A 13,369-nucleotide genomic window follows, 5' to 3' on the forward strand; every position below is an offset into this window, starting at 1 on the left:
TATGAACCAAGTTGAGGCATGTTATGTTAACCGTACTGGAGCATTTGAAGAGAGCTCTAGTATGATTTATGTTTTCAGTTTTGATACATGCACAGGTCGAGCCTTGGTTCATGAAATTTTTATGTTTTTTTCATATCATGAGATCATGTATGAGATTTTATCAGGTACACATGATGTATAGTAGGCTTGCTACAGGTTCCGGCGACCTTAAGTTGATTTGAATCCTAGCGCCGGTAGCGGTTCGATTTTCGGGTTGTTACACTCTATATGCTGTAGACCAAGAGCAAATACAAATTTAAGCCCTTCTAATAAAATGTGTGCTTCCCTTGCAGTAGCTGATAGACAGTATACCTCTTTAATGATGCCATACACAATAAACCTTGCACTATTACTAACAATAACAATAATGCTGCATGTGAAAACTGATTTTTTTTATGCAACATCACAATTGAACTTATAAAATTCTAAAGGAAGAAGAGCCCAAATATATACCGAAGAGGAAGAATGCAAAGAAATAAAGTATCAGCAAAAATATCACTGTATTATAATTGTCATAAGTTAGAGTTAATATCGTAAAAGCTAGCATAGGATCATAGATCACTTTATAAAAAACACAACTATTTTTGCCCTTCTATATATACCAAAGAGTAAGAACCAAAAGAGTCATAAGCAAAGTACCATCAATGTCTACTTTGATCTTGCTAATAAAGCTTCCCACCACAGAAGAAAAACTAGAAAAACCAACAGAAAGTTTATATGAACAAAGACCACCAAACCAAACTAGACGAGTGTAGTGGTACTGAAAAAACATATGCTTCAAAGTCTCATATACAGATTGACAAATAGGACACATTAAGTCAAACTTACCACTCTCCTAACAAGATTAGTCATAACCGACAATGCATTATGGAGGACTCACCAAAGAAAGAATTCAGTTTCGGCATAACTAATAAAGACCATATATTTTTCCATGCATTTGGTTGAGATGAAACATAAGATGACAAGTGGGAAGACAACTCACTAACATGCAAACAATGCATAAAAAGTTTATAGCCCAATCACACACTATATTGGTTGTCGCCTGTATAATACCAAATTAAAGAATCAAAGGTACCAATCAGTGCAATTGGAATAGAAAGAATAGGCAACACTTATTGTGAAGGAAACAGAGTGGACAGAATCTGTAATTTCAATCAAGAATATTGTGATCAATCAAATCAGCCACCAACTGAACACCATCTGAACATTAGAGAGGACGAGATAGCAAAAAATTGTCTATCTGAGGTATCCAAGGGTTGGACCAAATAGGAGTGTTCTACCCATCGCCAATATTCATATGAACCTCCTTACTCAATAAATCCCTACCTGCCAATAGACTTTGCCAAAGCCAAGAATTGTGTTGCTTACAACCTACTTACTAAAAAGAAGAATGTAAAAAATATAAACCTCGTAAAACTCTTACCCATAAACTAGTTGGATTGTGAAATAATCGCTAACACTGTTTAGCTAAGTAAACCATATTAAAAGCCTCAAAATCCTTAAAACTCAAGCCACCACAAAATTTTGAAAGACATGAATGTTTCCAATTGACCCATCTAATTGGTTGATGATATGTATCAATACTCCGCCAAAATTGAGACAACATACTATTAAATTGAGAATGATAGACATAAAATATGTAGAGATAGTAAATAAAATCAATTGAATCAAAGTAGTCTGACCAGCATGAGAAATTAACTTTTTCAAGATTGAGTTTTCAGATGAATACATTATCAAAATTTCCTGTCAAGAACATCTTAACAAAACTGGTAATGCTAAATACTTATTAGAAAAAGCTAATTCTTGCATATAAAACATATCTAGAATAGTCTATTTAAAGTGCAATGACGTATGCTTATTAAACAAAATGTGAGATTTAGAGAAATTAATAGACTGCTTAGCTGTTATAGATAGTGTGAGACTGTTAACGTAAAGGTCTTATTGGATGTAAGTGTATATCTTGATGTTCAACCGCAAGTTCCACTCCCAAGTATCTTACAAATATATATATATATATATATATATATATTGTTTGCACCATTACTTTATTGAATCAAACCGAAAATCAAAAGGAAAATCACTTTATTTCTTGCTTTTATCCTACTGGCACACTCAAAATAGAGTCATCTCCGTAGGTTGCAATTCTTACGCATCATTATATGATGTATAAAGAGTCAACAGAAGTGGGTATACCCATATTATCAATGATCGTACTTAATTGACATTGAAAAACATCTAAATTTATATTACTAAGCGAACCAACCATATGCTCATATATATCTAATTTAAAGAGAATAATTGCTTCGACTTAATTTAATCTTTTAATAGAGAAATTTATATTGAATTAGATTCGCTTAAAAATTTCGTTTCAACTCAATTGTGTGCAGTAGTTTTTTTATAATTAAAATATAGAAGCATCATTACATGTAAAGTGACCAAAAGGATTCCTGAATCTTTAACATGTTGTGACAATAGTATTTTGTTGATTCTATGAGAAGTATAAAGGATTCGGTTATTGCTGTTACTGTTACAGTTGTGATGGATATTATGCGTGTACCTTCTAATCATGTTATATAATTTATTAATTAATTTCATCTGATATTTAAATTCATGACATTTCATAACTTCACCTCAGTAATATTACCAAAATTACTCTATAAAAATATAAAATACTTATGCTTTTGTAATTTTATATATATTCAATGATACAGAGTGGACCTCGTAATCACGTTGTTTTGGCAATTTCCTGGGTCTATCTTGTCATAATTGATGCTTCAGTTACGTGGAGCAGAAGCTTTTTCGTTCTTTTCTAATTATGTGGGAGGATGATTCAAGAACTTGTACGAGGCCACCAAAGCGGGAATGACAAATCCCCTCAAGTCCTACTCAGCTAAAGCTTTTGCTAACCTATTTTCCGCTACTTATTAAGTTCATGGTTTTTTTTTTTTTTTTCCAAACCTGTGAATTCTCGAATCGGAAGTTTTTGCCATCATATTACACAGCCGCCCAACCTGGCCCATGCCATCCACCACAGTTCACAAGCGTCCACTCAAGTATATATATATTGATAGTAAAATATATTAAATATAAATGTTAATAATTTAAATATTTTATAATTTTTTAAAATAAAATATTATTCATATTAAAATATTATTTTTATTTTATATAGAGTTTATAAAAAATATTATTTTTTATCAGTAAATTTATAATTTATTTATCATATATATTTATTTAAAAATTAAAAAGATTGTTAAAAATAATTTATTTAATATTTTTTATTTATATTTAAAAAATTATGATGTGAACGGACTAACAAATTTATAAAAAAAAAAAAAAAACAAAAATCAGAAAGTTTTATTCTTTTCCCACTCCTTTTATTTTGGACGCACTCAAAAACATCATTACAAATTAGTGGCTACTGTAATTCTTTCTAGAATTTCATTCGTCACAATAATTTAATATTTTAATTTCTGACAGCTTTGTATTTTTTTCACACAATTAAGAAAATAGGCTAAATTTATTTTTTCTGAAAAATTAGTTTCAAATTCTAATGTTTAAACTTTTATAAAAATTACATTATTTTTATTTATCTATTTATTTTTTATGTAAATATTGAAATTTGCCATTTAAATAAATTTTTAGTAAAATAGGTTTTTTTTTTCTAATTCTCTCCTTAAAATTCAAACCAATCAAATTAATTTAATCTCAATGATTTTGATTTAATGAATATGAAATGCAATCCATTCATTCATGCAACTTTAAGCGAATTATTTAACAATTTCTTTTAAGTCATAAAAAATTTTAATATTATTGTTAAGAGTTATTAACGATAATATTTTAAAATAGATGATTTGACATTTTATTTTTTTAATTGAAACTAAGACTACGTTTGAAAAAAGTTTGTACGGAAAAAAAGCGGAAAATAAGAAGGAAAAATAAAAGTGAATGAAAAAATATATTTGGATGGAAAATTAAAAAGTCAAAAGTTTTTAAATAGAAAAATATCTTTTTTTGTTCCTTCTATTTATTAATAAAATAAATTATTATAATGATAAATATGTAATTTCAGTAAATTACTATTCATTTTCTCTCCAAATTAAAGAGAACGTTGCTCATGGGTCCCACACATAGTTTTCCTCACTAATAAGTGAAGGTAAAAAACACTTTCATTTTGTTTTTTTTTCCCCTTATATCTTTCGCCAATTCAAATAATCTATAAAATATTAATTTTTATAAATAAAATAAATATATTTTCTTTTCTTTTATATTTTCCACCAATCCAAAAAATTATAAAATATTAATTCTTATAAATAAAATAAATATTTCCCATAATTAATCAATCAACATGATTTTAACATGATAAAAATAAAAAGAAAATGAAGATTTTAAATTAAGTCAATTTAATTATTTTAATATATTTGCAAATTGAGAAGAAAATAAGTGGAGGAATTGGAAGAAAAGGAGATCATCAATCATTATTGGGCTAATCATCTTAATCACCACAAATGGTGGGGGGAAAATCGAGAGTTTATGCTCTGTAGTGCAGAGAGCTTTCCTTACTTGTCAGTATATCCGTCCACTTGTATAAATAATTTTATAAAAATTTATTTTATCAAAAATTATTAATTTTATTTCTAATTTTAATCTTATTTTTACTAAACACAGTAGCTTAACAATGTTTTAAAATCTATTTTATTATCTCACTTTTCTAATGATAAATCAATAAAAAATTATCAAAATTTTTGAGCAATTAATTTTTCCCCATTTTAATTATCTCACGCTTTTCTAATACAAGATTAATAAAAAAAATAATTAAAATTTGAGTGTTTAATTTTTTTAATCTCACTTAATTATCCCAAACATTTATAATGGTATATTAATAAAAAAATTTTATTTAAAATTTGAGTAATTAAGTGGCTAAAGATAATTTCTCTGGTTAGCCTCCTCTGTAAATATGCTTAAAGCTGACCTTTCAATCTCTAATATTACTCCAGCTATTGAAAGTGATATATATATATATACAATGTCACGTACTATTGAAAGTTATAACTTGTTAAAATTAAAAATTTATTGCCTCACTCTGAATCTTTGTTTGTTTGTTTGATCCAGTGTGTTTGTTGTTCGATTCAGTGTGTTTGTCGGTATCTGAGCCATGTTGAAAGCATGGGAAAGAGTCCATTATTAAAAATTTTGAAAGAATATATTTTGGGTATGCCAACTGAACCCGTTTAAGCCAATGTTTTAGGCGTCATAGGGTATAATAGGCAGTGACCACGACATAATTCAATATTTTTGAAAATGGATCATTTTTTATGTAAATCGGCTAGTACAGTAAAATCTGATGATTCAGAGTTTTCAGAAATTAAAAGAATAATAAATAAAAATGAGTTAATATTGAAAGATTTTGTAAAAGCCATAGATGAATGGGAAATTCCTAAAGTAGATAAGGAACATATTTATAAAATCCCAAAGTTTAAGGTTTTCAAAATAGATTATGTGATAAAAACCGAAGAAAGAGATTTTCAGTTAAGTAAACCTTTTGAGAAAATAATTTTTATCATAAAAAATGCTAAGTCATCATAGGAGTAAAAAGTACAAGTATATTCATATATGATTAATTCAAGTAGGAATAAAACCTTTGATCCGAGAATGATTAAATACTAGTATATTAGCAGTAGTTAGAGATGCAAGATTCTTAAATATTCAGGATTCTTTATTAGTGTAATACCCGGCTAGTTCAGGCATCAGAATTCTTACCATCCGGTGGAATTCCAGAATGTCAGAGGTTCTAGAAGGGTAAGAGTGAAGGTTTTCTAAAAGGTTTGTAAGTGTTTAAAAGGGTTGATTTAGAAAAGAGTTAGGTTTTGAGGAGAAGTGGCCTAAGGAGTTTCTGTCATGTTCGGCCCCCGAATAGTAAGTTCGGCCGCCGAAAGTGCCCAATGTTCGGCCCCCGAAGTTTATGTTCGGCCCCCGAACGTTGCATGGTTGTGCATGCAGTTTCGACAGCCGAAGCTGAGGTGGTCGGTTAGTTGTGCACACTCCTCAGTCCGTGGTTTGGCCAGGTGTTCACCTCCAGATCATGACCAGAGGTTTGGCCACGTCTCCCTTGACTCATCTGCAAGCTTTAATCAGCTTATGCAGAGGGTTGGTCTTTTGCAAAAGGGGTTGAACGTTTTTGAGAGAAAAGAAGAGTTGTGAGGGTTTGAAGCTTTGGAGGAGGAGTTGCTGAGTTGGCTGTTCCTCTTCTGTTTTCAAGAGGTAAGGGAAGTCTTTAAACTTGTTTTAATGATTTATAACAGCTTTTAAAGAGGTGAAGGGGAGAGTTATGTATATAGGGTTAGTTTTGATGTTTTAATGGTGTAAGTATGTATATGTGTTATAGTTGCTGTTTTGTTGGGGTTAGTAGGTAGTTTTGGACCCCTTGGTTCATATACCTGAGTATATGTGAGTGAAGGAGGAGGTCTGCATGTATGGAGTGGGGTTGGTGCTTGGCAGGCTTGTTCATGCACGAAGCTGAGTTCTGGATGAACTCAGGTTCGGCCGCCGAAGGGAGGATTCGGCCGCCGAACCCCTTGTGGAGGCAGGTTTCGGCTGCCTAAGGTTGCTTCCGAAAGAATGGACTTTCGGCTCTGTCATGCACATTCGGCCGCCGAAGGTGCCGCCGAAGGTGCTCTATCCAGCCTTCTTTTGCATGTTTATGTGATTATTTTCAGAGGTTCAGAGGGGATTATAGGGGATTGTTTAAGAGTTGATAAGAGTATGTTTGACACCTCATTCGAGTCCATTTGTGTAGGATTGGACCCGACAGTTCAGGGAGGTCGTCAGGATTAGCAATTGCAGCGTCAGTCAGGTTTCTGCTTGAGGAGCAGAGGTGAGTAGAACTAAACTTAATCTTTTTATTAAAGAAACAGAATGCTTTTCAGCATAGGACATGCATCATGAATGTTATGATTTATATTAGGGTGATTTGCATTAGAATCACGAAGTTGTTGCATTGCCTTATTCATTGATAGTGGGAATTGGACCAAGGCGACATCAATAGCCCTTAGAGGGAGTTTTGAGGTCATGTCTAATTCCAGATGATTGGACCCAGGCGACATCAATAGCCCGTCGAGGGAGTTTTGAAGTCATGTCCAATCAATCTATATGAGATGTGTTGCATTTTCATAAAAGATGTGTATGAATGAACTATTTTCAGTGTTTCTACTCACTGGGCTTTAGAAGCTCATCCCTTTCCCTTAATCCCAGTTTTGCAGGTTCAATATAGCAGGAAAAGTCAGCAACAGCAGAGTGGTGACTAGAAGACTGCATGTGTAATAGCCTAGTATGGACATGATGTAAATCAAAGAAATATATGTAAAGGCATGTAATAGCTAGTAAGTCAGTATGATATGGTTTAGAATGTGCTTTTGCCTATTGCCTAGTGTTTGTTTATCCCTTGTATATGCATGTATCCTGTTTTCAGTTTCTTGAGGAGAACTGTGTCAAACCAGACTTACTCAATGTTGTGTTGCGAAAACCCAGTGAAAGATAACTGTGAGGGAAGATAGGGTTTCATTTCCTTGACCCAAGACCAGTGCAAAGGAAAGACCAGGTTTGATTCCTGTGATCCACAGAGTAGACCACTAGAGAAAACCAGGTTTGATTCCTGTGACTCTATGGTAGCCAAGTTAACTTATGATATGCTGACCCTTACAGAGTAGGTTCTATGCTGCAGAGCGCATAGGGTATGGAGGTTACTTGGTAAAGCATCACTGGTGTATTATAGATAGCCCGAGGGCTAGTTCAGATTAGTATATCTGAGCATTTTGGTTCATATGATTGGACCTACAGAGAGTGTTTTGAAAGGTTAAGTCTGGTTGTTTAAAAGCAAAGTTTTAACAGTTAGTAGTTCAGTCGGATCATGTATGGGATTTTAACAGGTACACAGAGTTCAGGATAGGCTTACTACGGGTCTAGGCGGCCTTAAGCCGATCTGGATCCTAGTGCCGAACGGTTCGGACCGTTACAAAGAGGGTACCGGTTTCCGGGCTGTTACAATTAGGATCGGTTGAAATCAGTCTTAGTGAAGGACCTATATCCTTTGAATATATCCAGACATGACAATCTCATTAGATGACTTAAATATTTTAGAAAGCATAGTTTTAGAAATAAAAACTCATAATTATAGGATGAAACAAGGTTCCATTCCAATAGCATTAATATATAAAATTCATTATAAAGTTATGAATTCAGCATTTGGAACAAAGTATAAGTTACAGCCTAAATTAGGAGAAACAAGATTTTTATAGACGGATTTAACTAAAACAAATACGGTAATTCCTAAAACAATTCAGTGGAATGATATAACCTTGCCAGATGAATGGATATTAGAAGGCATAGTACCTCCTCCAGAACAAGAAAAAGTAAAGCCAAATACAAGTTTAAGTAAAATTGAGCAGTTTGAGGATGGTAAAGTATCATTAAAATTTAATAGAAGTGTAAGTAGTAGATATACATGATCATCATCTTCGGTAATTATAGAAGATATAGGAAGAGTATCAAATATACCATCAGTAATATATCCAACCTATAAAGAAGATGAATCTAAACCTGTAATCCAAACTATGTAAGACCCAGATATTCTAGATAGACATCTTAAAATGAAAGGAGTATACTATAGTTCTTCAGTTCCCCAGGCAGTATATAATCCGGTAGAGAATTATTTAAATCAGCAGGCTGAAATAGCACCCTCTTTACCATCATCACCATCAGCATCTGCTATAACAGAAAATATAAATAATATAAATAGGAAATTAAATGTTCTTAGTAAAGAAAAAATTGAAAAGAAATTTTTAAAAGAAATAACTAAGACAAAAAATTTAAGAAGATTAAATAAAATTGTTAAAGAAAACAATTTTGAAAAATTAAAAGAAGAATATTTTGAATATGTTAATAAAATAGGAAAAATAAAATTCTTTGAGTGGTTTGAATTAAGAAAGATAAAAAGTATAAATCCAATAACAGTAAGAAATAAAAAGCCAGAATGGATTGTAAATGATAAAATAATTCAAAGTGATTTTCCACCTAAGACGAATAGTAAAATAAAACATGGAGAAAATGAAATAATCTGTGCACCATATAAAATAGCTAAAGAAAATAATACAGATAAAAAGGTCATAGAGCAGAATAATTTTAGTAATGCAAGTTTAATATGTATTGGTACTCAGTTAAAAAAGATAGAAAAAAATTTTAAAAGAAAAAGAGGTAGAAATAGAAGAAAAAAAAGAAATAAAACCGCATATTTTTAAACCATACCAGATATCGAGTTCAAGTCAAAAGGAATTAAAAGCAAATAAAAATGAATTCTTACAAAGTCTGAAAGACAACTTCAGAATCCAATAAAAATGTAGCTCCAGAAACACCTCAGTCTAGAAATATAAATGTAATAGAGGAAGGATCAGAATTTGAAACTGAGCAAAGTCAGCCAGATTTAAAAGATATAAAACAATTTGAAATAAATCTCATATCCCATAGAGAAATAGTAAGTAGAGCACCAGATATAGGACTATTAGATAAACCAATTAGTACTTCCCAGTTCAAGTATAATGCCTCGACAGTCTATGAATGAAATATAGATGGATTGTCTGAGTATAATATTTTAAGTTTACTACAGCAAATGACTATGGCAGCTAATGCATATAAAACTCAGTCTTTTGCTTCAGATAGGGCAATAGCTGAAATAATTATAGCAGGTTTTACAGGACAGTTAAAAGGATGGTGAGATTACCACTTAACAGACATACATCAATTAGAAATTTTAAACTCAATTCAAGTAAATAGTGATGGTGAACCCATATATAATGAGTTAGGAGAAACTATTCAGGATGCGGTATCAACCTTAATTCTAACAATTTCATTATATTTTATAGGAGATCCATCTCTTTTAAAAGATAAAAATGCAGAACTAGTGAGTAATTTAAAATGTAAAAAACTAAGTGATTTTCAGTATTATAAAACTATATTTTTTACTAGGTTAATGTTAAGAGAAATTCAAATCAAGATTTTTGGAAAAAAAAATTTCTAGCAAGACTTCCTTATTTTCTGGGAGAGAAAGTTAGAAATAATATAAAGCAACAGTTCGGTAACCCAATACCATATAAAAAAATTGACATATGGACAATTAAAAGTATAATTCAAAAGGAAGGATTATAAATTTGCCAAGATTTAAAACTATAAAGAATTTTAAAATATGAAATGCATAAAACTAAAAAGAAATTAGGATCTTTTTGTAAACAATTTGACTATGGAATAACCCAAGATAAAAATTGCAATGGTCAATGTTCTAAATTTAAACCAAGAAAATACTATAAAAAGGATCAATATTACAAGAAAAAATATATAGCAAAACCTAGTAAAGAAGAATACTATAAAAAAAAAATTATAAACCTTATAAAAAATATAGGAAGAAAACTCCAGTAAATAAAACCCGGAATAAAAAATCACTTAAAGATCTAACATGTTACAATTGTGGACAGAAAGGTCATACATCTAAATTTTGTAGATTCAATAAAAAATTAAATGAGTTAGATTTGGATGGAGAGATAGTAAATAAAATTCAGAAATTATATATATATTCAGAAAGTTCAGAATAAGAATTAATAGAAAGTGAAAATCAGATAGATGAGTTAGGAACTAACTCATCAGAAAAATCGATAAATGTCCTAACTAAAGAACAAGGCTCATTATTGGAATTAATAAATAATATAGAAGATAATAGTACTAAAGAAAAATTTCTTAAAAAATTAATTAAAAGTTTTGATGAAGCAGAAGAAGTTAAAAGTATCGTTCCTAAAATAGAAAAACAAACTTATGATTTAACTAAAATATTAAGTAAAAATACAAAACCTAAAGAAACAGTATCTATAGAAGAATTGCAAAGAGAAATTAGAATAATAAAAACTGAAGTAAAAGATTTAAAGCATCAACTCCAGAAAGATTAAAAAAGAATAAAATTTCTAGAAGAACAATTAATTTTAGAATCGTCTTCTTCGTTTGAAAAAGAAGAGGAAGATCACCGGAATGAAATAAGTCAATTAGATAGTAAAGAAGTAGATAATAATTTTATATTATTATTATAATAAATAACATCTAGAAAATATTTAATAAAAGTAACGATTAAATTATCAGAAGAATTTATGATAAATACAATAACATTATTCGATATAGGAGCAGATTTAAATTTTATAAAGTCAAGTTTAGTACCTAAAAGGTTTTGGAATGAAACTAAAGAAAAATTAACAACAGCAAATAAAACTAGTTTAAATATTTTAGGGAAAACAGAAGCATTAAAAGTAAGTCAAAACCTATAGTTAAAAACTGTATTTTTGTTATCACAACAAATAAATCATATGGTAATATTAGGAACACCATTCATAAACCTTATAACACCTTACTCGGTAAAAGAAGATTGTATAACATTTAAAGTAAAAAATAAATCAATTAGAATAGAATTCACAGAGAAGCCTAAAAGAAAAAATTTAAATTTAATAAAAGTACATTTCATTAGAACACTGAAATAAATTCGATAATAAAATCTAAAACAAAAGACTTAAAAGATTTAAAAATAATGTACATTTAACTAGGATTAAAAAGCAATTAGAAAGTGAAATTATAAGAATTAGAATAGAAAAATTAAAAAATTATGTGCAGATCATCCTAATGCTTTTTGGATTAGAAAACAACATATAGTAGATTTGCCATATGAAGAAGGATTTAATGAAAAATCAATCTCAACTAAGGCTAGACCAATTCAAATGGCACTAGAATTATTAAAACATTGTAAAAAAGAAATTAAAGAATTAGAAGATAAAAAATTAATTAGTAAATCAAGAAGTTCTTGGTCGTGTGCAACATTCTATGTTAATAAAAATGCAGAAATAGAAAGAGGTACACCAAGGTTAGTTATAAATTATAAGCCGTTAAATATAACATTAAAATGGATTAGGTACTCTATCCCTAATAAAAAAGATCTTTTAAATAGGTTATATAACGCAAATATTTTTAGTAAGTTTGAAATGAAATCAGGATATTGACAGATCCAGATTCACCCTAAAGATAGATATAAAACGGCATTTACAGTCCCCTTTGGACAGTATGAATGGAATATAATGTCTTTTAGTTTAAAAAACGCACCATCAGAATTCTAGAGAATAATGAATGATATTTTTAATCATTACTCAAAATTTTGTATAGTTTATATAGATGATGTCTTAGTGTTCAGCCAGAGTATAGAAGAACATTTTAAACATTTAAAGACATTTTGTATGGTAATAAAAAAGAATGAGTTAGCTCTAAGCAAAACTAAAATGAATATATTCCAGACTAAAATTAGATTTTTAGGACATTATATAGAACATGACATAATTCAACCTATAGAAAGAACAATAGTATTTGGAGATAAATTTCCAGATGAGATAACTAATAAAACAGTTATAGAGGTTTTTAGGATGTTTAAACTATGTTATAGATTTTTATCTAAATTTAAATATAATGATAAAACTATTACATGATAGACTTAAGAAAAATGTTGGACCATGGAATGAAGAGCATACCAGCATTATAAGACATATAAAATCTTTAGTAAAAGAAATTCCTTATCTGTATATCCCAAATCCGAATGCATTTAGAATAGTAGAAACGGATGCTTCAGATCTAGGATATGGAGGAATTTTAAAACAAAGGCTAGATAATAAAGAAAGAATAATTCAATTTACTTCGGGACACTAGAATTCAGCTCAACTAAATTATTCAACTATTAAAAAAGAAATATTAAGTATTGTAATTTGCATAAATAAATTTCAGTCTGATTTGTTAAATCAAAAGGTCTTAGTCAAAATTGATTGTAAATCGGCAAAGGATGTTTTAAAGAAAGATGTTAAAATTCTTGCCTCTAAACAGATTTTTGCTAGATAGCAAACGATTTTAAGTATTTTTAATTTTGATATTGAGTATATTAAAGGTAGTAACAATAATATTCCAGATTTTCTAACTCGAGAATTCTTACAGAACAATGGGAAGAAAGAAGAATAAACAAAAGGAAGTAAAATCCAGCCCAAGTTCTACTCCTAAATGCCTTATCAGAGCATTCGGAAGACCTGAATAAAACCATAAAACCACAATTAAAAAACTCAAGCCCATCATATGTAAAATCAAGCCCATCAGATTTAAAAAGATGGATTGAAGAATTAAGTCAATCACCAGAGGTGATTAAAGCCTTGCAGAATATAGCCTCCTCCTCAGGAGACTCAAGTATGGCCTATAAAACTAAAGCGATCGTACCCGCTCATGG

This window comes from Manihot esculenta, chromosome 17, assembly GCF_001659605.2.
Source record: "Manihot esculenta cultivar AM560-2 chromosome 17, M.esculenta_v8, whole genome shotgun sequence".
Lineage (NCBI taxonomy): Eukaryota > Viridiplantae > Streptophyta > Magnoliopsida > Malpighiales > Euphorbiaceae > Manihot > Manihot esculenta.